Source organism: Sapajus apella, unplaced genomic scaffold, assembly GCF_009761245.1.
Source record: "Sapajus apella isolate SASKATOON/1434 unplaced genomic scaffold, GSC_monkey_1.0 scaffold63, whole genome shotgun sequence".
In the NCBI taxonomy this organism is placed as follows: domain Eukaryota; kingdom Metazoa; phylum Chordata; class Mammalia; order Primates; family Cebidae; genus Sapajus; species Sapajus apella.
In genome coordinates, this window is record NW_022437003.1 from 11,394,934 (window position 1) to 11,418,856 (window position 23,923).

At 44.3% G+C, this 23,923-nt stretch overlaps 1 protein-coding gene and 1 long non-coding RNA gene across 2 annotated transcripts in view; one reads left to right on the forward strand and one right to left on the reverse strand.

The window, feature by feature from the left end:
* GFOD1 (glucose-fructose oxidoreductase domain containing 1) overlaps positions 1-23,923 on the reverse strand; it is a 123,229-nt gene that overhangs the window by 95,068 nt on the left and 4,238 nt on the right. The window lies entirely within an intron of this gene.
* LOC116529779 lies at positions 1,948-2,386 on the forward strand. Its single transcript, XR_004259665.1, has 2 exons — positions 1,948-2,038; positions 2,354-2,386. It is a non-coding gene; the product is annotated as an uncharacterized LOC116529779 (long non-coding RNA).

Sequence of the window (23,923 nt, forward strand, 5' to 3'; positions counted from 1 at the left end):
AGATGCTGGTGAGGCTATGGAGAAATAGGAACACTTTTACACTGTTGCTGGGAATGTAAATTAGTCCAACCATTGTGGAAGACAGTGTGGCAATTCCTTAAGAATCTAGAACCAGAAATATCATTTGGCACAGCAATCCCATTGCTAGGTATATACCCAAAGGATAGAAATCATTCTTTATAAAGATACACGCATGCAAGTATTTATTTATTTATTTGCTATTCACAATAGCAAAGACACAGAATCAACCCAAATGCCCATCAGTGATAGACTGGATAAAGAAAATGTGGTGCATATACATCATGGAATACTATGCAGCCATAAAAGGATCAATATCATGTCCTGTGCAGAAACATGGATGGAGTTAGAAGGCATTATCCTCAGCAACTAACACAGAAACAGAAAACCAAACATTGCGTGTTCTCACTTATAAGTGGGAACTTAACAATAAGAACACATGGACACAAGGAGGGGAACACCACACACCGGGGCCTGTCGGGGCTGCAGGGAGAGGGAGAGCATCAGGATAAAAAGCTGATGCATACAGGGCTTAACACCTAGGTGATGGGTTGATGGGTGCAGCAAACCGTCGTGGCACACATTTACCTATGTAACAAATCTGCACATCCTGCACACGTATCCTACAGCTTAAAATAAAATGTTTTAAAAAAGAGTTTGCAGGAGTGGGTCCACTCTCTTCTGTCCTTCTACTATGTGAGGACACAGAGTTCCCCAATGTTTGCCCTGTTCTGCCATGTGAGGACACCTCAAGAAGGCCCTTAGCAGACACCAGATGCCGGCACCTTGGTCCTGGACTCCCGTCCTCCAGAACTGGGAAAACACATTTCCGTTTTTTATCAGTTATCTGGCCTGTGCTATTCTGTCACGGCAGCACAACACTGCCTCAGTCGTATGTTTGTCTGTTGACATGGGTTATGAGTGTGTGTACTGTCTACTTTTAACCTCCCACGCTGACTCCCTGGAAGCCCAGAGTCCACCTCACCACATTTCAAGTCTCCTTCACAGCCCCTGGCGGGGCATCTTGTACATGATGGGTCTTCAGTAAGTGTGCTGATCTCTTGATCAGGAGCAGCCCTCGGCCCTCTCTGTAGTGTCATTGAGCCAGTGCGGCTAGGGAGAAAGGGGGGCGCTGGGTTCGGAGGGGAAGGGAGGCATCCACCCTTTATAGACCCAGCACTGGGGCCTATAATATAAAATTTGTTCTTCCTGAAAATCAGGGTCAGGAAAAGCTACTCTGCTCACCTGCAGATGTTTCGTGATTTCACCCCCACATGGACCCTTGCTCCAATGCTACCTGAAACATGCTGGGGCTCCTGAGTCAGCTACCACAGCTGGGATTCCTCCAGTGCAGCCTTGTCACCGTCACTGTGGCCTCCGTCTGGTGAGCCTGAGCCGCCACCCCCCACCCGCTTGTTTTTACATCTACTGTCAGCTCACACCTTCCACCCTCTGTAGCAGGGCGGCACCACTCTGTCCTCACATTGCCTGGTTGCCTCGGTGGCTGTCTGCTGTCAGCTGCTTCTGTGAGTGGTGTGCTGGTGTTTTTCCCTTAAGCTGGTATGTACCAGTGTTCACTCTCTCCCTCACATGAACTCCTTTCCTCTGACTTCAGAGAGAAAGGAGGCTCCTTTGCCTTTACCCCACCTCGCCCCAGGCTCAGCTCTTGCCAGAAAACACATGAGCCAGGTTCAGCCTCCACCAAGAGAGCCAGAGTGTGGAAGACCAGCATTCCCACCTGTCAGAGCGATAGGCGCCAAGAACGCCATTTGCACCATGTGTACCAAGCCTGGTGCAACGAGTCACCAATACCCTGGGGCACAGCAGGCCACTTCCGGCTAGTCAGGCCTCAAGTTGACAGAGGCAGCACAGCAGTGCAACAGCACAAATGCTGGGAGTCAGGCTCTGACACTGCCAGCTCCTAGCTGTGTAACACTGGGCAAGATCCTTAACCTCTCTGTTTCTCCATCTACAAATGAAGAGTCACTTCCTCAGACTGTAGCAGTAAGAATTAAGTGAGGTGCGGCCGGGCGCGGTGGCTCACGCCTGTAATCCCAGCGCTTTGGGAGGCCGAGGCAGGTGGATCACGAGGTCAAGAGATCAAGACCATCCTGGTCAACATGGTGAAACCCCGTCTCTACTAAAAATACAAAAAAAAATTAGCTGGGCATGGTGGCGCGTGCCTGTAATCCCAGCTACTCAGGAGGCTGAGGCAGGAGAATTGCCTGAACCCAGGAGGCGGAGGTTGCGGTGAGCCGAGATCGCGCCATTGCACTCCAGCCTGGGTAACAAGAGCGAAACTCCGTCTCAAAAAAAAAAAAAAGAATTAAGTGAGATGCTTAGCACATGGCAAATATCATACTTTTAAGAAAAAGGTTTGCATTTATGTCAGGGGTTGGGGAGGATCTGATACAGTGTGCCTTCAATGCTATAGCTCTGTTGTTTAAAATGCCCTCATTATCTCTATACAGAGAGACTAAGAAGGAAACAAGGTCCACGCAACCTTTGACAGTTTCGTTCTAATCGGGATGGATACTTTTGTTCCCAATCAGTGGGTGTCATAAATTAGGGTTCTTCCTAGGATTTCTGTCCCTATTTGTACCCCACCCACCAGAGCCACAAGGAATTGTCAGAACATCTCAGATCACTTCTGGGCTCAGCACAAATCAGTGGGCTGTGAGCCCCACACCCAATTCATCTTCAGCCCGGTCAACTGTGAGCACCGGAGAGAAGGAATTGCTTTCTGAGAAGTCAAATAAGCCAAGTGAAGCACTCTGCCAAACCCACGTCCTCCATCAAGATTGACTATCATTACTTTTCTTCTTGCTGACAGTGAGGAAGAAGTCACCCCTCCCCCATCCTTTCCTGGGCCCTCTCATTTTCCCAGCAGGGTCCTGAGGTCAGTCAAATCATGGGTCTTTTCTAGTTCCAGCTGCTGGAATTTAAACAAATCCCATTCTCCAAACCTCAAAGCCAGAATCACTGGCTTTACAAACACACAGCAAAAACAAACCCAACCCAACCCAGTGGCTAACCTATGCACCACACTCCCAATGTCTTCGTTCGGAACATTCCGCCTCTCTGCTGAGAGCTTTCTGATCCTTGAGAAGAAAGCAACTGAGAGATAAAAGCGAAGCATCTCCTGTTCAGGTTGCAAATACCATCCCAGAGCTCAGCAAGTCAGCCAAGACAGGCTGCTAAGATTTCATTAGCCAGAGAGCTGCTCTCTTTTCAAACTGTCAAGGCATACAGGTGAGCAATTAAGCAACTGAAAGGGAAGAAGGACATGGCTTCTTAAAGAGCATTTAAAAATGCAAAGCATGTTATCTGTGACACCACTCAAGGCACTTAATTAACTCCATGCCCAGCTGTAAGCCCAAAGCCTTCCAGACCACCGGAATGCAGAGGGTGGGGGCTGGCCACGCCTGGGGAGATGACTGAGTCTGGCCTCCCGGTTTACAAATGCTGCACTTGGAAAAGGGGGTCTCACTGCCAATTAGCGAGTTAGGGGCAGGTGCAGGACAGTACCCCAGATCTGTGCCGTCCAACATAGGAGCCACAAATTAATTAAAATGAAAGAATTTAAAATCCAGCTCCTCATTCGTACTGGCCTCAGTTCACATGCTCAGTAGCCACACGGGGCCAGTGGCTACTGAGTTGGATAGTGCAAAACAACATTTTCATCGTCTTGGAAACTTCTACGGACAGGACTGCTCCAGATCATAAGCTCTTTCCACGTCATCAGGGCGTGGGTCTTTTCTTCACACACAGTTATCCATCCATTAAGTATATTGTGAAATCAGCTCAGTGGGTCACAGCCAGCTTTTCCTCTTCTTGTTAATGAAATGAAAGAAAATACGATAGCATTTCACGTGCCGATGAAACAAGGGTGAGCATCATGTCACAAGCCTTATGTTCATTTTTATTTACATTCATACATACATATGTAGGTTATCTATAAATATTTTAATACTGGTGTATATATATGCTATATATGTGTACTATATACAATATTAATGATACAGTATATAAAGATATAGAGAGATAAATATATATCCAGCAGGGTCCTACATTAGTGAAATCATGGGTCTTCTCTGGTTCCATCTGTTGGAATGTAAACAAATCCTATCTGCGAAACCTCAAACTTAATCTCTGGCTTTACAAACAACATACAACAAAGACCATATATATGGATACATATTTTTTCTGACCCTGACTTACAGGAAGAACAAATTTTATATTATGATCCAGTATACTGTGTATATATACATATTCCAAGTTGTCTTTGTTCTGTGCTAAGGACAGAAAAGCAGGACCTCACAAGTCCTAGCACGAGTGCCAGCTCAGCTGTGGTCTCCCTGCCCAGTGCCTTCTGTCCTTACTCATGCTGGGGGCACTGGAGCCCATAATATAAAATTTGTTCTTCCTATAGGTCATGGTCAGAAAAAGCTACTCTGCTCACCTGCAGATGTCTGGTGATTTCACCCCCACTCATTTTCCCCCTATCCCAAATGACTCAGATCACAAGAGAGTGAGGCACAGTATCTGCTCTGCCATGCTACACACAGGTTTTCCTACAGACCTAATTTTCCATGCACTCTTCCCTGTAAATCCATTTCGTCTGGGCACACAGTCAGGCAACCGGATGGCTCCAGACACTCATCTGGGCTCCAGTGCCCCCAGCATGAGTAAGGACAGAAGGCAGTGGGCAGGGAGACCACAGCTGAGCTTAAGTCCAGCTCTTCTATCCTTACCACAGAACAAAGACTTGGAATATCAACAGTGTCTAGAAATCAATCTTGCTCCCTGGGACCATAAGCTCCTCCCTGTCTAGCTATAATTCTATAGTTCTCAGAGGTCGGAAGAAACTGGAGGACTCTTTCCCTCATTGTATGGTTAATTTCCTATGTCAACTTGGCGAAGCTGCAATGGCCAGATGTTGGGTCACACACTTTTCTGGATGCTTTTGTGAAAGTATTTTTTAGATGAGATTAACATTTATACCAGTAGACACTAAGTAAAGCAGACACCCTGTATACTGTGCTGGGCCTCACTCAATCAGTTGAAAGCTTACGAGAAACAGATGAATTTCTTCTGAAGAGGAGGAATTCTGCCAGCAGACTGCTTTGGATTGAACGGCAACATTAACTCTTTTCTGAGTCTCTAGCCCACTGGCCAGGTCTACCCTGCAGGGTTTCCATGCACCCTCTCTTCCTCTTTCTCTCTCTCTCTCTCTCTCTCTCTCTCTCTCTCTCTCTGTGTGTGTGTGTGTGTGTGTGTGTGTGTGTGTGTGTGTGTGTGTGTACCTTTTGGTTCTGTTTCTCTGAAGAAACAGAAGTTTCCTTGACTAATACCTTCCTTGTCATTCGAGACTCTCTCAAATGCTACCTCCTCTGTGCGGCCACTCCTGATTTCCTCTGCCAGAAATAACTGCTCCTCCTTCTGTGCTCATTCTTATAGTATATTTCTTGTGCCACATTTTTGTAAACAATTGCTGTGCTTTGTGCTATCATTAATTGATTATCTAAAGCAGGGGTGTCCAATCTTGTGGCTTCCCTGGTGTGGCCCACACATAAAATACACGAACACTAACAATAGCTGATGAGCTAAAAAAATTGCAAAAAGTTTTCATAATGTTATAAGAAAGTTTATGAACGTATGTTGAGCTGCATTCAAAGCTGTCCTGGACCGCATGCATCCATGGGCCATGGGTCGGACAAGCTTGATCTAAAGCTTAGATTCTAAATCTTGTTGCTCAAAGCTTGGTCTGTGAATCAGCAGCATCAGTATGCCCTGGAAGCTTGCTAGAAATGCAGAATCTCAGGCCCTACCCCAGACCTGCAGAATCAGAATCTGCATTTTAACAGATGCCTAGGTGATTCACATGCACATTAAAGTTTAAGCAGCACTGCTGTAAACAAGTGCTTCTAAACACTGAGGAGCTTTAAAAAATACCTACACCAAGTTCCCACCCTCGGAGACTCTGATGTAACTGGTCTGGGGTGTGGCCTGGGCTGCAAGATGTTTGACACCTTCCAGAGTATTCCTATTCCTATCTTTGTTACAGGAACACACCCCTGGTCTTAGAAGGAGAATTGAGCCCAGTGAAGCTGAGGGACCCCTGTAAGGTCATAAAATGAATTAGTATCAGGAATGAGAATCCTATCAAGGTTTCCTGTCCCCCTAAAAATGTTTTAAGGAAAGAGGGAAAAGATCCATGTGCACTATCAGCAAATTTGTCATGAAACCTGGGTCATCCAACACCCAGCTGACACAAGAAACTATCATCATACCGAATATGTCTTCTGTAGGGAGGAACCAGCAGGATTCTCTAGAAATCAAAGAAATGACTCAGCCTAGGTTGGATCTTACGAACACTTCTCATTTAAAATGACTGTCAAACACCCAATTTGACAAATTTACACCAAGGGTAAAATTATTGCTAGGACAGATGGGTGTCACCTCTGATCTAGGGTGACCCAAAAATGTCCCATGGGGATACAGACAAGTTTCCACCGGTTTCTTCCTTCTCTGCTGATCCTGGGATGCTTTGGTTATGTAATTTCTTTGGAAGGTACAAGATAATGATATAGTACCTTCTTTTTATTGCCATATGGCATGGAGTTTTGATCTGAGTCAGAAGATACTAAGGAGAAAAGATGAGAGAAGTAAAGTAAACTGATCTCTTTTCCTTTCAAGATCCTCTCTGGGTTTCATATTTATACTGGCCTGGTAAGGTCCATTAATTCTTCCGTCACGGTTATGACCAGTCACAACAGGCTTTCCACCCACAGAGATTATTAATGTCACATCCTCTACCTTTGAAGAAGGATAACTACGTGCCAAGAGAACCTGTCAGTGGCAGACACCCACATGAAAAGTGGCTGCACCCGCCAGTGACTCAAGTGTGACAGGGTGACATTCTCAATCACCTCCCTCCCTGTAGCCTCCTGTAAACTGTCCACAATACAATTTCTGACCTGCAGTTGCTTGGGATGGATATCCCCTTGATCTGCTGCCGACAGTGCAGTACTTCCTCTTTGGCAAAACTACCTCTTTCCTTAGTGCAGTGGACCACAACCTGCTTCCTGAGGCATCTGCAGAAGAAGCTAACCCCAAACGCCTACTGTGCTGATAAATTTGTGCCGGAAAATTATACCAAACCCCAGTGAACTGCTAAGCTGACAGTTGGTATTAGCAGTTACTCATGCAGATGTGTTCTCAGCAGTGCTATGAAAGGTGGGGGAGGAACAAGGCACAACATACTGAGCAGGTGCGCACACACCCATGGACACACACATAAACACATGCACACATACACACAGGCACCTGGGTGCATAAACACACACATGTACACACACACACACACACACACACACACACGCTACTGGCAAGCAGCCGACCCCCTAACCCACAATGAGCCACGCTACTTTGTCCTGGAATACATCTACTCCCTTGCAGATAAAAGGAAGAATGCTTCCTGGTATAAAGGAGAGCTGTGTATATTTGTATAACTGAAAAAAAAAAAGAAGCAATAGCAGAAGCCAAGTAAATCAACCATATGACAGCCGTCGTAATAAAACAGCACATAAAAATATTTACCAAGTTAAATAATTTGGCTAAGTCGATACCAAGCTTTTAAAGTGAATTACTAGAATAGACATAAAAGGTGGGAGCTAAAAGGAACTCTTAAAAATCTGCTCTGGTGCCTGCATTACATAGCTAAGGAAATGAAAGTCTAGCAGGGCGAGGTCATTTGCCCAAGGTCGCACAGCTAATTAGTATGGTGTCAGGACATGAACCACCTGTCCAGGCTCTCTGGCCAACACCCTTTTGGCTGCACATTACCACACATGCAGCTCATAAAGAGATTCAAGGAGATGATGAGGAATTTTCTCAGGCCCAGGGTTCTAAAACTGCTAACCATTTATACCAACTCAGGTTTGACTGAAAAGAAATCTTCCTGCAAAGAAAAGGGGAAATAAAAAATGGAAATGTTGCAATTGTACATTTTCTTTGGAAGGCTGAATGAAGCCAACAAGAGCTTCACTTCCCACCCTGGGGCAAATTCAGGAGGCAGAGAAAAATGATGGGTCTGTTCCAGCTGTTTCCACAGCGTTTGGGTTTTGGTCATACAAGGTTAGAAATACAAATAAATTACCCTGCAGCGAAGAGTCTATGGTTTTTCCCCAAATTCAGAGTCATGTCCAATTATTCTCCTAAACAACAGGAGAGTCCCTAAACCTTTATTCAACCACTTCCACTTCCTAGAAGATTGCGTTTTCCCTTTGGCTAAGGCTAAACTTATCTTTGTACTATAAAAAACATGTACCTACAGCTTGAAACAGCCAGTCCAGAGCCAAAGGATCACAGAATATAAGTGCTGGAGAGTCACCCTGACCAAACCATTCTTTCCCATCTTACTGTCTCTTTCTTTTGAAAAAAATACTTTGTTTCATTATGATATTTTTTAAAACAGAAAATTTAGAGAAGAAAAAAATTCATAATCCCATTATTTGACAACAAACATCATTAGGATTTGGGATCCTTACCAGACTTTAATTTTCTGGGCAAGTGTGTGTGTGTGTGTGTGTGTGTGTGTGTGTGTGTGTGTGTGTATTTTAAACAAGGCTATCATCACAATATGCAAATGCTTCTGTGTCCTTTTTCTTAACCTATATCATAAGAAAATTTCCTATATTGCTGTGGTCTTCGTACACATAATTCTAAGGGCTATTTAGTATTTTATCAATTATATTTATCATATTTACCTAACTGTTCTCCTACTGTGGAAAATTTATGTTTGTTTCTAGTGTTTCAGTAATCATAAATAAGTCTTCAATGAACACAATTGTGCATGTAGGTGTTTTCATTGTTGTTATTTTAGGTTATTTCCTTCGGAGACTTCCTAGGAGTCCACCTCCTCATTTTCTTCATTGTTGGAAAAACACAGTTCCCCAGTGATTAAATGACCTGATAAGGTAATAGGCACACTCTCCAGAGACCTGGGTTTGGCCCTGACTCAGGGGTCAGTGATCAGCTGTGACAACACAGATAAGCCACTCAGTTCCTGAGACTCAGTTTCCTGCGGGCGTTAAAAGACAAGAAGCCCTAGGCCTGTCCTGGGTGTTCTGATTGCCAGCGGTGTTCTCTTTCACTATTTCCCACAGCCTCCCGTCTGAGATACTAAGGCCCCTGACCAATCCCCCTTCCACTTCTCTGCTTTTCACATCAGCTGCTTGGGAAAATGACTTAGTTAAAGCCCATTATGGGACTAAATGTGTTTAAGCATGTGGGAGCCAGGCAGATCAAGCCTGTGGTGTGCAAAAGCCAGCAGCAGGATTGGCTGCTTCCTTCCCTATCTGAATCCAGGTCAGCCATGGAATTCAACAGACTGCTCCTTCTCTGCAAGTGCTGGCCACAGGGCATTGTGACAATAATAAACACACATGGACCCACTCTTGGGGACTTCCCAGAATTCAGTTCTGTAGGAGAGGGAGTCAGCCTGTGTCTCCTGTCATGGCCCTCCAGGACAGTAAAGAGGCCGCTGGTCACTCCCCTAAAGAATCCCTGTTGGTAACAGCACCACACTTAGCCTGGAGCACACCAGAACAGATGGAGGAATGCATCCCACTCACATTTTATATCTTATCCATACAAGAGTTTGCTACTTATTTTAGCCTCTTCAAAAATAAGTTATAATCAACAGAGAAGCGAAGACGATGAAATAACATTTTCTCAATTGTTTAACATCCTGTTGGATACACACAGTACCCTGGGCTATTGTCTCCTCAGTTATGGAATCAGAAGATGCACATTCCAGGTCAGTCACCATTTCCCCGTTTTTATGCTTTGTCAATGAAAATGATATGGCCTTGGTTCATACAGATCACCAATACTGCAGCACATTATACTGGAAAACACACAAGCTTTGGAGTCAGGCAAACCTGAGTTGAAGTCTGATTCCACTTGTTCTTATCTTGCCAAAATACTATTTTTCACAGAATCTAAGACACTGCTGCAAAGATCTACAGTTATTTTGCTATGAAGAAAGAAAAGCCCTTTTAGATATATCTATATTTCAGATGGTCCAATGTGAAAATAATACACGTCACAGAATCAGTGACGTGATATTTAACCTCTCTACAGTTAAATTTCTCCCTTGTAGGATGGAGATGCTAAACGTCCACCTTGGAGGTTGGCCATGAGATGTAAATGAATGACACTTGTACTATGCCTCACTCCAGATCTGGCACATGGTAAGTACTCCATAGACTGTTAGTTTCTCTTCTCTTTCCAAATGTGATGAGTAGGTTCTGGATGGATTATGAGTTCTCTCAGAGTACATGCCATATCTTATATGACTTTGACCTTTTCTAACTCTCCATGATGGAGAATATTGCCTTACACACATTGTGGGCGCTCGGTGAATGGGTGAGGCATACAGATGTGGAATGTGTTTGAAAAAACTGATAAATACTGAAATTGGGAAATCCTATTGGTGAATGTAGCCAATGAGGTCCCACTGGCTTCCCCAGCACCTGCACGTGATGAGCACATCTATCTATAATCTTGGCTGGGTCTGGCGACTGGAAAGAAGAGCAAATGCTGGCTCATGAAGCACATCCCTCCTGAAAACCCCCATGCTGGCAGGCTGTGGCTGGAGGCCCGCTGCATTCAAGCAAGAACGTGCAGCTAAGTCTCAGCTTTACAGACAAACGCAGCATTGTGGTTCCCGTGGGCCTCCCGGGGAAAGCCAGTCTGCCTCTGTGCCCTGTATGTGAACGGCTGTGCATATTAAGTTAGACAGGCTGCATCCCCAAGGGCTTGAAACCTGTCCCCGGGGACTCTCCAAGAGCAGCATCGTGGGGGTAAACAAATGTCCCACGTGGGGGTGCTGGAGGGAGCGGAAGCTCAGCTGAACAAAGCCACGTGGCATTTTTTTCCCCAATATTTTTCTGCCTGCTGCTTTTTCTTCCTCTGATGTCCCAGCTCTACTGGAAAGGGGGAAGAGACAGAGAAGAGGAACATATCTCATTTTCTACCACCCACTTTTGATTATTCATATTCTTGTGGGAGATGAGAAGAGCCTGCCAGGGACGCATTTAAATAACAAGTAGTCTAAAATCATTACTTTGCCCTTGACTACAGCCAAGAGACATTCTGTGGGCCCCACACTGCAGCGTGTGCTCACATCCTCACAAACGCACGCTCACCTCTCCCTCCAAGCTCCCACAAGCTGGAACTTAGCAGTCCTGTTCCCTAAAGAATCTTCACACAGACGGATGTGGCTTTCACAACATTAATGGGACTCAAAAGGGAAAAAAACAATGATTATTAGCAAAATAGTAAGTACATATTAGTTGAGGTTTCATGCTTTAGTATATATGTAGCCTCTTTCCTTGGCTGAAGGAAAGGACAGGGGAGTGGAGAAAGGAGAAATAAATGTGCCTTCGACCTTTTTAAGACATACCCGAGACTGGGAAGAAAATGAGGTTTAATTAGTTTAATTGGAAACGCCATTGCCCATGGAACTGAACAGCATGTTGGCAGTAGGGCAGAAAGCACCTTACTCTGAAGTCAGAATTCCTCCCCCTGGCCCACATCCTCAGGAGCTAGCTGCTGGGTGTTCTAGAAGGTTCTTGCAGGACAAAGAGGCCTGGCATCTACCTCCTTCTCCTTGCCACCTTACTGGACCGTCTTCTCACACCCTTTGCTTCTCAGTGCTTTGAGAAGGGAAAATGTCTTTCTTCCCTCCCTCAGAGGATGGCTGAGAGGGTTAAGGAAGACGCCACCTGTGAGCAAAGGCAGAACTCCTGGCCTGGCATCACCCCACCCAGGTCTGTGCCATCTGCTACCTAAACTCCTGTAATAAACCTGAGGGAAAGTGGGTGGGGCAGGGAGGGGCACTGTCATTTACCTCATTGCTCAGTCCCTGTGTCTAGTAAAGAATTTAGGAAACTTCCCACAGCACATCTTCTTCTTATTAATAATAGAGTCCTTACTAAAAAATCCTGAAAGCAGCACCCAGACCTTGTTAAACCTCTGCTAATTAGTTTTGAGACACCCATAACCCAACGTGGAGACTGTCAACACATTCCCAGGAGAAAATGAAACACATTCACAAGTTGGAGTAGCTCAAAAATCCATGTTTGGATCTCACATGACTGCTTTGTTGGTTGTTATATCCATTAATGCTATCCAGTAGAACTTGCGGCAATGATGGAAATGTTCTATGCTGCATGGTCCAACATGGTGGCCACCAGTCAGCCACATGTGGCATCTGAGTGCTTAAAATGTGGCTAGGACAACTGAGGAATTTGTATTAGTCTGTTTTCATGCTGCTGATAAAAACATACCCAAGACTGGGAAGAAAAAGAGGTTTAATTGGACTTAGAGTTCCACATGGCTGGGGAAACCTCACAATCACGGTGGGAGGTGAAAGGCACTTCTTACATGGTAGAGGCAAGAGAAAATGAGGAAGAAGTCAAAGCGTAAACCCCTGATAAACCCCACAGATTTTGTGAGACTTATTCACTATCACAAGAATAGCACAGGAAAGACCAACCCCCATGATTCAATTACCTCCCCCTGGGTCCCTCCCAAAACACATGAAAATTCTGGGAAATACAAGTTGAAATTTTAGTGGGGACACACCCAAACCACATCAAAACTGAATTTTTGATTTTATTTAGTTTTATGTAAGTTTAAGCAGCCACGTGTGGCTAATGGCTATCGTACTGCATAGCACAGACCCAGAGGGTATCTGGTTTGTAGCTGGCACTCAGTACATCTTTAAGGAAAAACATAAATGGACAGTAGTTCACCATAAGAAGTTCTGATTAAGCAGGGTTCTCATATTTATTGAGTCTTCATTTTAAACAAAGCCCTGTTTAGGTCAACAACCTTCTGAGATGGGTACTTTTATTATACCTGTGATACAGATAAAGAAATTGGGGCTCCAAAGAGTTAAGTGAGGAGTCCACAGCCACACAGCACATGGCCAGCCAAGGATTCAGCCCCAGGCAATGCTCACACACTCATTTCTGCAGAGCCTCTAGGTTTCTAATGGGACCGCCTCTTCAAACTGCCTTTTCCATTGACCAAGAAAAGCCTTCAGGAGCGTCACTTTACTTTCACCAGAATGACATCACATTAGCCAAGGAACTTTTCCTTTTGAAATAGAAAAATGAAGATAGACAACTGTTGTCACATCTGGGGATCTTTAAAAGCCTAGCCAGAGCAGTAACTTTGGAAGGCTCTGTGCCTGACTTCTGGGTCCCACGTCAAGAGTTAACTATTCGTTCCACCACTGTGGCACTTCCTCAAACTATCTCCCAAGATGACAGACTACTCTGAGAGAGCCTCACAATCATCATGTCCATGAGCTCTCACCTCTGAACACTGAGAGGTGAGAAAGGGATTTGAGACACCAGTGACCCCAATCCAGAGTTTGTAGATTCATCCACCATGAAAGATGGGAGAGGCATGTCCCCATGTCGTATGAAAATGTCCTTCTCCAAGGAGATTATTGCATCCTTGCTCATCTAGTAAATCATAACTGCAGCCAGCCCTGACCCTTGCACCATCAGGGCTCAACTGTATAAGAGAATATGAGCTCCCACTACCATCTGATGTAAGCACCATACTAGGGGCTGGGCACCCTTCAAAGGATCCTCTCCTCAGCTGACCCTGTTTACCACAGCACGTCCCTGACTCCATAACACACAGAGCTGTCTTGATAGCACTACTAGCTGAACCAATTTTTGCAGCTCTTCCCACGCCCTCTAAGGCAGCCATTTGGGCTCCTCTTCATAGGGTCCTTTCCAACACTCCAGCAAGCTGTTTGCCTTGACTGACCCCAGAGATCTGTAATTTGTGGCTGTCATCATTTGAGATATGAAAGGAGAGAAAGATGCAAGTGACACTTACTGCTGATAAAGAAAATTTATAGAATTTTAGACATTCTTAAACCATTCTAACTTTGCCCTAGTAGGACAGCTGTAAGCAACGCAGTTCATCTCACAGAACCAGTGGTTCCTTGAGGAGGACTTTACATCACAGAGCCTCCCGTGTCTTCCTTTTCAATTATTTAAATCCTACCCCCTCTTCTGGGCCCGGTTGAAGACCAACCCACCTTTTCCTAAAGGCCTTTTGGGACTTTTTCAGCTCTCAGGAATGCCCCTTTCCTCAACTTTCAGGCAGCATCCACTATCTGCAGTGCCACATTCTCAGTGACCCACCAAAGAGGGGAAGGGAACCCAGGATGAGTATGGCCTTTCCTCACTGGCCCCATTCATTTTATCTCTGATGTCCAGCTCAAGTTCCCCACTCAGCAAAACAAATGTGCAGCAGTAAACTAGAAGCAATAATTCCCCAGCTCTTAGAGGAAACCCCTTCCAGGCCCCTTGTGCTGCAAGTGTCTCATTCAAACACACAACACTTCTTTTTTTTTTTTTTTTTTTTGAGATGGAGTCGGGTTCTGTCTCAGGGTTCAAGAGATTCTCCTGCCTTGGCCTTCCAAGAGCACATACTGCAGCTTTCCAAGTAGCTGGGACTACAGGCATACACCACCATGCCTGGCTAATTTTTGAATTTTTGGTAGAGACGGGGTTTGGTCATGTTGGCCAGGCTGGTCTTGAGCCCTGATCTCAAGAGATCCACCTGCCTCATCCTCCCAAAGTGCTGGGATTACAGGCATGAGCCACCGCACCCAGCCTCAAACATGCAACACTTTTTATGAGGAGGATCTTGTTAAAACATTTTTCCCATTTTTTCCTCTTTGCCTTAGTGCCTTTTGTAGACTGGCTTAGGAAGCTACCCAGGTGATCACCCTTTAATCCAGTAATGGTTTTTTGAGGGGTTACTCCCCTGCCTCAAGCAAACTCTTCCTGGCATTGCAGTACGACCATTCACTCTTCACTTAGTCACGTATCTCATTGCATTGCTGTGTGTTTGCCTATGTGCTCTTCTTTCAACGACAAAGACCACGTCTTACTTTATTGAGCATTTCTCACCACAGCTAACATAGTACTACAGGGATTCAAAAGGTGTTTACTAACTAAAAATAAATAGAAAAAAAAGAAACACCCTCCAGACACTGGGCAGAATAGGTGGTTAGAAAATCCTACTGGAAGATAATCTTCAAGTTAGAAATGCCACTGGGAGAGGCTTCAGTGCACTCTCACAGTCCCGGACAACACAGAGCCCCAGGCATCAGCACCCCCTCACCTGGTAGTCTTGCTCTTCTACTCCATAAACGATTTCAGCGAATACTTGGCAAAACTAATGTTACTTGGGTTGGAGAATTAGTTGTACTAATTCCAAAATCAAAAATAAGAGGAAGTATATGAAAACTAAAGAAACTCTACCCCTTCCCCAAGTGAAGTCTGCTACCTCAACAAAATAAGAAAATCACAAAGCCAATGCTTACAAATCAATAAATGACAAGCAACCCAATTTAAAAACGGGTATGAGATTTGAATAGTCATTTTATCAAAGAATGTGACTGTCTAATAAACACATAAAAATGTTCAACATCATAAATTATTATTAACAAAATGCAAATCCACATCCTAACAAGATACCTCTACATACCAACTATAATGGTTATGATCAAAAAGACTGACAAGGCTAGGCATGGTGGCTCACACTTGTAATCCCAGCACTTTGGGAGGCCAAGGCAGACGGAGCACTTGAGGTCAGGAGTTCAAGATCAGCCTGGCCAACATGGTGAAACCCCGTCTCTACCAAAAATACAAAAATCAGCTGGGTGGCACATGCCTGTAATCCCAGCTACTTGGGAGGCTGAGGCATGACAAACACTTGAACCCAGGAGGTGGAGGTTGTAGTGAACCGAGATCATGCCACTGCACTCCAGCCTGGACAATGGAGGTTGCCAAAAAAAAAACAAAGACTGACAATACCAAGTTTTGGTGATATCAGAAAATTAGAACTCTCCTACATTACTGGTGGGAATGTAATCTGGTACCACTACTCTGGAAAATAGTTTGGTACTTAAAAAATTAAATATATACACACTAGACAACTTAACAATTTCAGTCCTAGGTATTTATCCAAGAGAAATGAAAATGTGGCTCCACAAAGATTTATATGCAAATGTTCACAGCAGCATTATTCACAACTAAACACTAGATGGTGAAGGGCTAAACAAAATGTGGTATATCCACACAATGGAATATCACCCAGCAATAAAAATAAATGAACTGATCCCTGCAACAACGGGGATGAACATCAAAAACATTACGACTACATACTTCATGATTTCATTTATATGAAAGTGCTAGGAAAGGTAAGCTATAGAAACAGAAAGTAGATTAGTAGTTACCTGGAGCCAGAAGTGGGGGGTGAGGATTAACTGCAAATTGGCATGAGGAAACGTTTTAGTGTGCTGAAAATGTTCTAGATATATAAATTTACTAAAAATAATGGAATCACTTACAATGGGCGAATGCTGTGAAATAAAATGAATGGGGAATTTTATGGTATGTATAGTTCAATAAAGCTATTTTTTCAAAAGTAGTGTTAAAGCTACAAACCAACTGAAGTTGGAGCTTTAAAATTTTATAGTTTCAGTTTAAGGACATTGTGCTAATCAAAGAAACATCTTAATACTGTAAGGGCTATTACAATTAGAAACTGGAAAAAAATTTTTAAATCATAACATTTCAGTGTAAGGTTATTTTTCCTGCACTTTTTAATGCCCCACAGTAGGATATCAACAATTCTCAAGGAAATTCTAAACCCCAAGGCATCCCAGATTTGCCCAAACCCTAGAAGTCAAGGACCTGTAGACAGGTATAGAACTGGTCAGGGTGAAGTGTTGCTGCGGCTCAGTGGTGAATGTGACAACCTCTTTCCCAACAGTCTCCTTAGTTCAAGTCTGAACCCAAAAGAACACTGGTTTTCCAGGTCTCCTGCTTTGAGGACAAGTGCTCAGAGGCCTGCCGCAATCCTAGGGGCCCACACCTACCAGCTGAACTAACCAGAGCAGTTTCTCCACTGACGCGTCTTCCAAGTGTCTCATCTCTCCGCTTGTCTAACCAGGTGGCCTTGATCCAGGCAAAATCCGTATTAGTCAGGGTTGTCCAGAGAAACAGAACCAATAGGGTGTGTGTGTGTGCGCACAAATATAGAGAGATTTGTTTTAAGGAACTGGCTTGCACAATTGTGGGGTTGACAAGTCTGAAATGTGCAGGGTAGGCAGGCAGACAGGCAGGCTGGAGACCCAGGGAAGAGTTGATGTTGCAGTTTCCAGTACCTAGGCAGTCTGGAGGCAAAAATCCTTCTCCCTCAATCTTTTCCTGACTCCTTGAAGGCCCTAAGACAGTACTTGAGCAGAAAGGGACTACGTCTCGTGGCACTCGTCTGACCTGCTACACACACCACCCTCAAGGCCCTTGGTAAATGTTTGCAAACTACCCAAGACCGTAGAACTCCAGGCAGTTGGCCATGTTTATCTACTTTCCCATCATACTCTTCAAAATATATATGTCTTAAATTTAATAATAATAACAAGGTTGTATTAATAGATTATCACATCTATTATTTTTTACTGTTTTGCTATGGTTATTATCAAAGCAGTGAAATGCCAAATGTGTATTTCACAAACTGGATAAAGAACCTACACAATTAGGCCAGGCATGGTGGCTCACACCTGTAATCTCAACACTTTGGGAGGCTGGGGTGGGTGGCTCACTTCAGGTCGGGAATTTGAGACCACCCTGGCCAATATGGTGACCTTATCTCTAGCAAAAATACAAAGATTAGCCAGGTGTGTTGGCACATGCCTGTAATCCCAGATACTTGGGAGGCTGAGGCACAAGAACTGCTTGAACCCGGGTGGTGGTGGTTGTAGTGAGCTGAGATCATACCACTGCACTCCAGCCTGGGCAAGAGTGAGACTCTATCTCACCAAAAAAAAAAAAAAGGAAAAGAAAAAAGAAAAAAACCTACCTGTACAATCAAGAAATGCTAGATTTGTTTGTTTTGTTTTGTTTTGTTTTGAGACAGAGTTTTCTTCACTCTTGTTGCCCAGACTGGAGTGCAGTGGCACAATCTCGGCTCACTGCAAACCCCACCTCCAGGGTTCAAATGATTCTCCTGCCTCAGCCTCCAGAGTAGCTGGATTACAGGTGCATATCACCATGCCCAGCTAATTTTTGTATTTTTAGTAGAGATGGGGTTTCACCATGTTGGCCAAGCTAGTCTCCAACTCCTGACCTCAGGTGATCCACCCACCTGGGCCTCCCAAAGTGCTGGGATTACAGGCATGAGCCACTACGCCCAGCCAAAATGTCTGTATTGGTAATAACTTCCACTGTCTATATTCTTAGAATCAGCACTTTTTTTGGAGAGTGCAGCCCAGATCAGAATGACTGCTCTTAACAAACCCTCCACCCCTCCAGCAGGGTGGTCTCGGCAGCATTCTGTGATGTATCCCCCATACAGTGGGTAACCACAGGAAAGACTGAGCCAGGAGAAAGCACCTGGGACAAGCAGGGAGAGCTGGGCACAGGGGCAGGGCTGCACCTCTCAGGTGGCTGAACCTGTCATGTTCATATCTGGGAACTGCGTGTGGACAATTTTTCACCTACCACATGAGTCTGTAAAGCAGAGGAAGCTGGTGTAGAGAGGGATGGATGAGGAAGCAGACACGTGGAGAGAAGCAGAATAAAATGCAGAGGGTTTCTGTTTTCCAGGTATCTACTGACGCCCTGCTGCAGTCCTGTTCCTATGTCATGTGGGATCCCCCTAAACACCCTCATTGCAAGGGATAGTAAATCTCCACAGCAGCATGGTGAGCTCTTGGTAGCCTCATCAGTACCTTTGAGTGATCATGTAGCTGTGAAGCAAGTACTGGATTCACAGCAAATATGACACCTGAAGCTTGGCTTAGCTTTACAAATAAAAAATTTAAAAATTAAATGTATTTATTCTCTGAGTCTTGCAGGAGGGAATCACCTCTGCAGAAAATATTTTTTAAAAATCTTCAAAAGTACCGTTTGGAAGACTTTTACAAAATCTCTTTACAAATAGAAAATAAAAAGATTAAATGTACCCTCTCAGTCTTGCAGGAGGGAATTGTCTCTGCAGAAAATATATTTTTTTTTTTTTTTTTTTTTTTTCGTTTTTTTTTTTGAGACGGAGTTTCACTCTTGTTACCCAGGCTGGAGTGCAATGGCCGCGATCTCGGCTCACCGCAACCTCCGCCTCCTGGGTTCAGGCAATTCTCCTGCCTCAGCCTCCTGAGTAGCTGGGATTACAGGCACGCGCCACCATGCCCAGCTAATTTTTTGTATTTTTAGTAGAGACGGGGTTTCACCGTGTTGACCAGGATGGTCTCGATCTCTTGACCTCGTGATCCACCCGCCTCGGCCTCCCAAAGTGCTGGGATTACAGGCTTGAGCCACCGCGCCCGGCCTGCAGAAAATATTTTTAAAAATCTTCAAAAGCACCATTTGGAAGAAGTTAAAGAACTACTCACTTAAAAGTTTTCAATTTTTAGAAAAAAAGAACTGATTTCATTAGGGCAAAGTAAAAACTACTGTTTATTTATCGAGCTTGATGCAGATAGCTGAGGGCAGCCACAGGGTAGCTCTTCATATTTTCCCTCTCATTTTAATTATCACACCAACCCTATATGACAGTGTTAACTGTTAACTGTGTGTTATTGGTAAGAAAACTGAGAGTCAGAAAGGATGGGTGTGACTCCCAAAGTCACACAGTAGTAACCTGTCAAACTTTACTTTCATTGACGAGTGCTATGAAGCACAACATCTCATATCATGATGCTTTTTACTGAGCCATGATGGCCCTGAATCAAATATATAACTAACTGCCTGTGTATTTCATTCTTGGTGAAACCCTTAAAACATGCTATTGACTTCCACCGTTTGTTGTTTTTCTTCCCCAGTTTCAGGTAGCAAAATGTCCAACTTCTTCATTTAGCTTCTTCTCATTCCAATGGAAATTTCTGCAGAATTGCACATTATCAAAGCCAGATATCATCAACAAAATCATCGTTCAACTGCACCTAATTTCAGTTAGATGAAATGAGATTGGTGATGCTTGACTTTTCCTAACAATAAATAGAATAATTTCTTTCATTTACATAATGCCCAAGGGCTTCTTCGGCTCTACAACAAATTGATAGACCAAAAATCATTTCACTCAGTGCTCAGGGGCAGGAACCCAAAGAGAAAAATGCAATCACCTTTTTCACACAGTGTGGAGATGGGAATAGATCCAGAGGAGACCTCAAGCAAGAACCGGAAATGCAGGGTTGGCTAGGATGTCAGAATGGCTGCTGTCCAGTCCAAGTGCACCGTGAGCATTATCTGCAGCCATATTTCTGCTGGTGCGGCCACGCTGGCCACCAAAGTCCTCTCTCAACCCCATTTCCTCCCCGCTCCCTCACCTCTGTTCCTAGCAGCCCTCCTCAACATGAAGCAACTGCTGACACCATGAAGAAGGACAGAAAAGGGCCGATTGCTCCAGGTCCTCAGCTCATGATGCCAAACAAGCTGGGACAAGATCGGTGTACAGCAAGATCAAAGCTCAAGGGAACCCTGTGGCCTTACTCACCACCCCAAAGGAGCCTTGCAATCCCATGGAGAAGCTTCATCAAGAAAGTCCATGCTGCTGTCTCCAAATACAGGGATCACGAAAACAGATGTCATCACATTTCACACAAGGCAACAGGTATTTTAGCACAGTTCCCCAGCCAGGTCAATTACTCACAGCAGGGGATGTCTTCTGTTCCCAAAGGCAGAGAGCCTTCTCATCTCTAGTGACTGACTGTCCCAGTATCCACACTGCCTGAGGACTGGACAGAAATTCTGAATCTTAGGCCCCACCTAGGAATCTGTTTTTTATTTTATTTTATTTTGAGACAGGGTCTCACTCTGTCACCAAGACTGGAGTGCAGTGGTTAGATCTCTGCTCACTGCAGCCTTGACCTCTGGGGCTCAGGTGATCCTCCTACCTCAGTCTCCCAAGTAGCTAGGACTATAGGCATCACCACCATGCCTGGCTAGAGACAGGATTTTACTATGTTGCCCAGGCTGATCTTGAAGTCCTGGGCTCAAGCAATCCTCCTGCCTCAGTCTCCCAAAGTGCTGGGATTATAGGCGTAAGCCACTGCACCTGACCTGGAATCCATTTTTTGATGAGATTCCCCAGGCGATGTAACCACACATTAAAGTTTGAGAGGCATTCAGCTACTGCACACAGGAGGATAAGAATATTACATGTTAATTCTATTTAGAACCTTTTGCCTTCCCCCAGGCATGCATGTATTCAATGAAAATGCATTCATTTGTCATTCAATAAATATTTATAGTGTGTCTACTAGGTGACTAAGTGTCTGCCACGGCCTAAGGGAGATAAAGGTACCCCGGTGAACTAAGCAGACAAGGGTCCTACCATCAAATAACTCACATTCCAGCCAGGGAGACAAACAGCAAGCAAGAAAGCGACCAAGCAAATGAAAGAGATCATCACACACTGTGAAGAGTGTTACCAGGAAGGCAAAGAGGATGACAGAGGCAGGACTGGGGTTGGGGGAGAGCATTTTAATTGGAAGGGGAGGATCCAGAAAGGCCTCTCTCCCAAAGTAACACATAAGCTGAGACTTGAAAGTGAGAATGAGTTAGCCATTCCAAAAAAGGGATGAATTGGTAAAAAAGCCCAGAGTCAGGAAAGAGACTGGCCTGTGAGGAACAGAAAATAGGCCAAGTGGCTGGAATAGAGAGTCCAGGAGTGTGTGAAGCCATCCAAGAAGTGGGAGTGATGGACAAGGCAGGGCCATTCCAGGCCAAGAAAGTCCTGGTAAGGAGCTTGGATGTTATTCCACGTACCATGGGACCCACTGAAAGTGGCGAGTGACACCTGACACACACACACACACACACACACACAGGCTCCTGTTGCCCTTCTTACAGAGCTGACTGAATAAGAAACAAGACTGGACCTAGGCAGGTTGGCTTGGGCCTGTGCTGGCCAGGAGCCCCGTGCTGCTCAGGACACAAAGGTGAGTGAGACCTCTTTGCCTTGCCTGCATCCTGGCGGTCAAAAGGCTTGCTGGGAGAGGCGCACAAGGAAATTGACCAAAATACAGTGTCATTTCAGGTGCCACTTAATTAGGTAATATCTTTGTTAAAGGTAATCAGCACGTACTCTCTGACCAGCAATTTATACATCTATCCCACAAACAAACTGGCGTGCGTGCAGAATGACACATGCTCAGGACTATTCATTACATGGTTGTATAAGCAAAAATGGAAAACAGCCTAAATGTTGAGTAACAGGGAACTGCTTAAGCAAATTTTGATGTATCCATGCAATGAAATACTGTGTAGCCAAAAATAGGAACAATAGTACTTTCACATTCTGAGTTTCATATATTTGTGTTTATATAAAATATATGTATTATATGTTATATATCATAATATATATTAAAATGTGTGTACATGTGTATCTATAAATATGTTAATATATGTATATGTATATATACAAATGTGTATGTGTATACTGTATATGTAAAGCTATAAAATATATATAAATTTAATAATGCATGTTAACTGTATTAAATATAATTAATTTATATTAATATTCTATTGCTTAATGTTGATTATATTAATATATTAAATTTATGTAATAAACGTAATATATTTAATAATATATTTTCAAAATATATTTCAAAATAAAATATTTAAATTTTAACATATATAAATTTTCAAGTTAATACTGTTGTATGACATAAGCAAGGTCCATAAGAACGAATGGCATGCTACCAACTGTGTAAAAGGTTTTTAAAATTCCCACACAGGCCGGACGCAGTGGCTCACACTTGTAATCCCAGCACTTTGGGAAGCCGAGGCAGGCGGATCACCTAAGGTCGGAGTTCGAGACCAGTCTGGCCAACGTGGCAAAACCCCATCTCTACTGAAAAATACAAAAATTAACTGGACGCGGTAGCACACATCTGTAATCCCAGCTACTGGGGAGGCTGAAGCAGGAGAATCACTTGAACCTGGGAGGTGGAGGTTGCAGTGAGCTAAGATCGTGCCATTGCACTCCAGCCTGGGCGACACAGTGAGGATCCATCTCAAAAAATAAAATAAAATTAGATTAAACTCCCACACATATCCTTGCCAGGATATACCTTGAAAAGTCTTAGATGGGAGACATAAACAACTGGTAATAATGATTGTCTCCTGTTGAAAGGCAGGGTCTGGGGGACATTCAGTCTTCACTGTGTACTTTAATAGCATTGAAATTTGTGGGCTGGGCATGGTGACTCACGCCTATAATCGCAGCACTTTGCAAGACCGAGGCAGGCAGATCACGAGGTCAGGAGACTGAGAAATTTGTACCATGTGAATATACAGCCAATTCAAAATAACTAAATAAAATTTAAATTTTAAATGAACGCCTTAAAATAGGTACTAGGCAAGATGGGGGCACACCGTGCTCAGACGACAGAGGGTACGTAGGGTGTGGGGGTCTGACGGAGAAGAAGCTTAACATGTGGGTTGAGACTTGAAGGGCGAACGAGCATGGATGGAGACCTCAAGGGAGAAGGGTGTTCCTGACAGAGGCCTGGACATGTGCACCAACAGGGTCCATTCAAGGAAACCCCAGCAGTGTGGGCTCACTGAAGCCCATGGGTTCAGGAATGGCTGCCAGGACCTGAGGCTGGGCATGTCATGCCAATCAGCTGAGGCTTTTCCTGAAAGGGGAAATGATGACACATCCAGGTCTCTAGCACTCCAGCATACCTGGCAGCAGCGTGGATGGTGGCTGGAGGAAGGGCTGAGTGGGGTAGACTGGAACCTAATTCAGAAACTATGAAAGGACCTGACTTTTTTTTTTTTTTTTT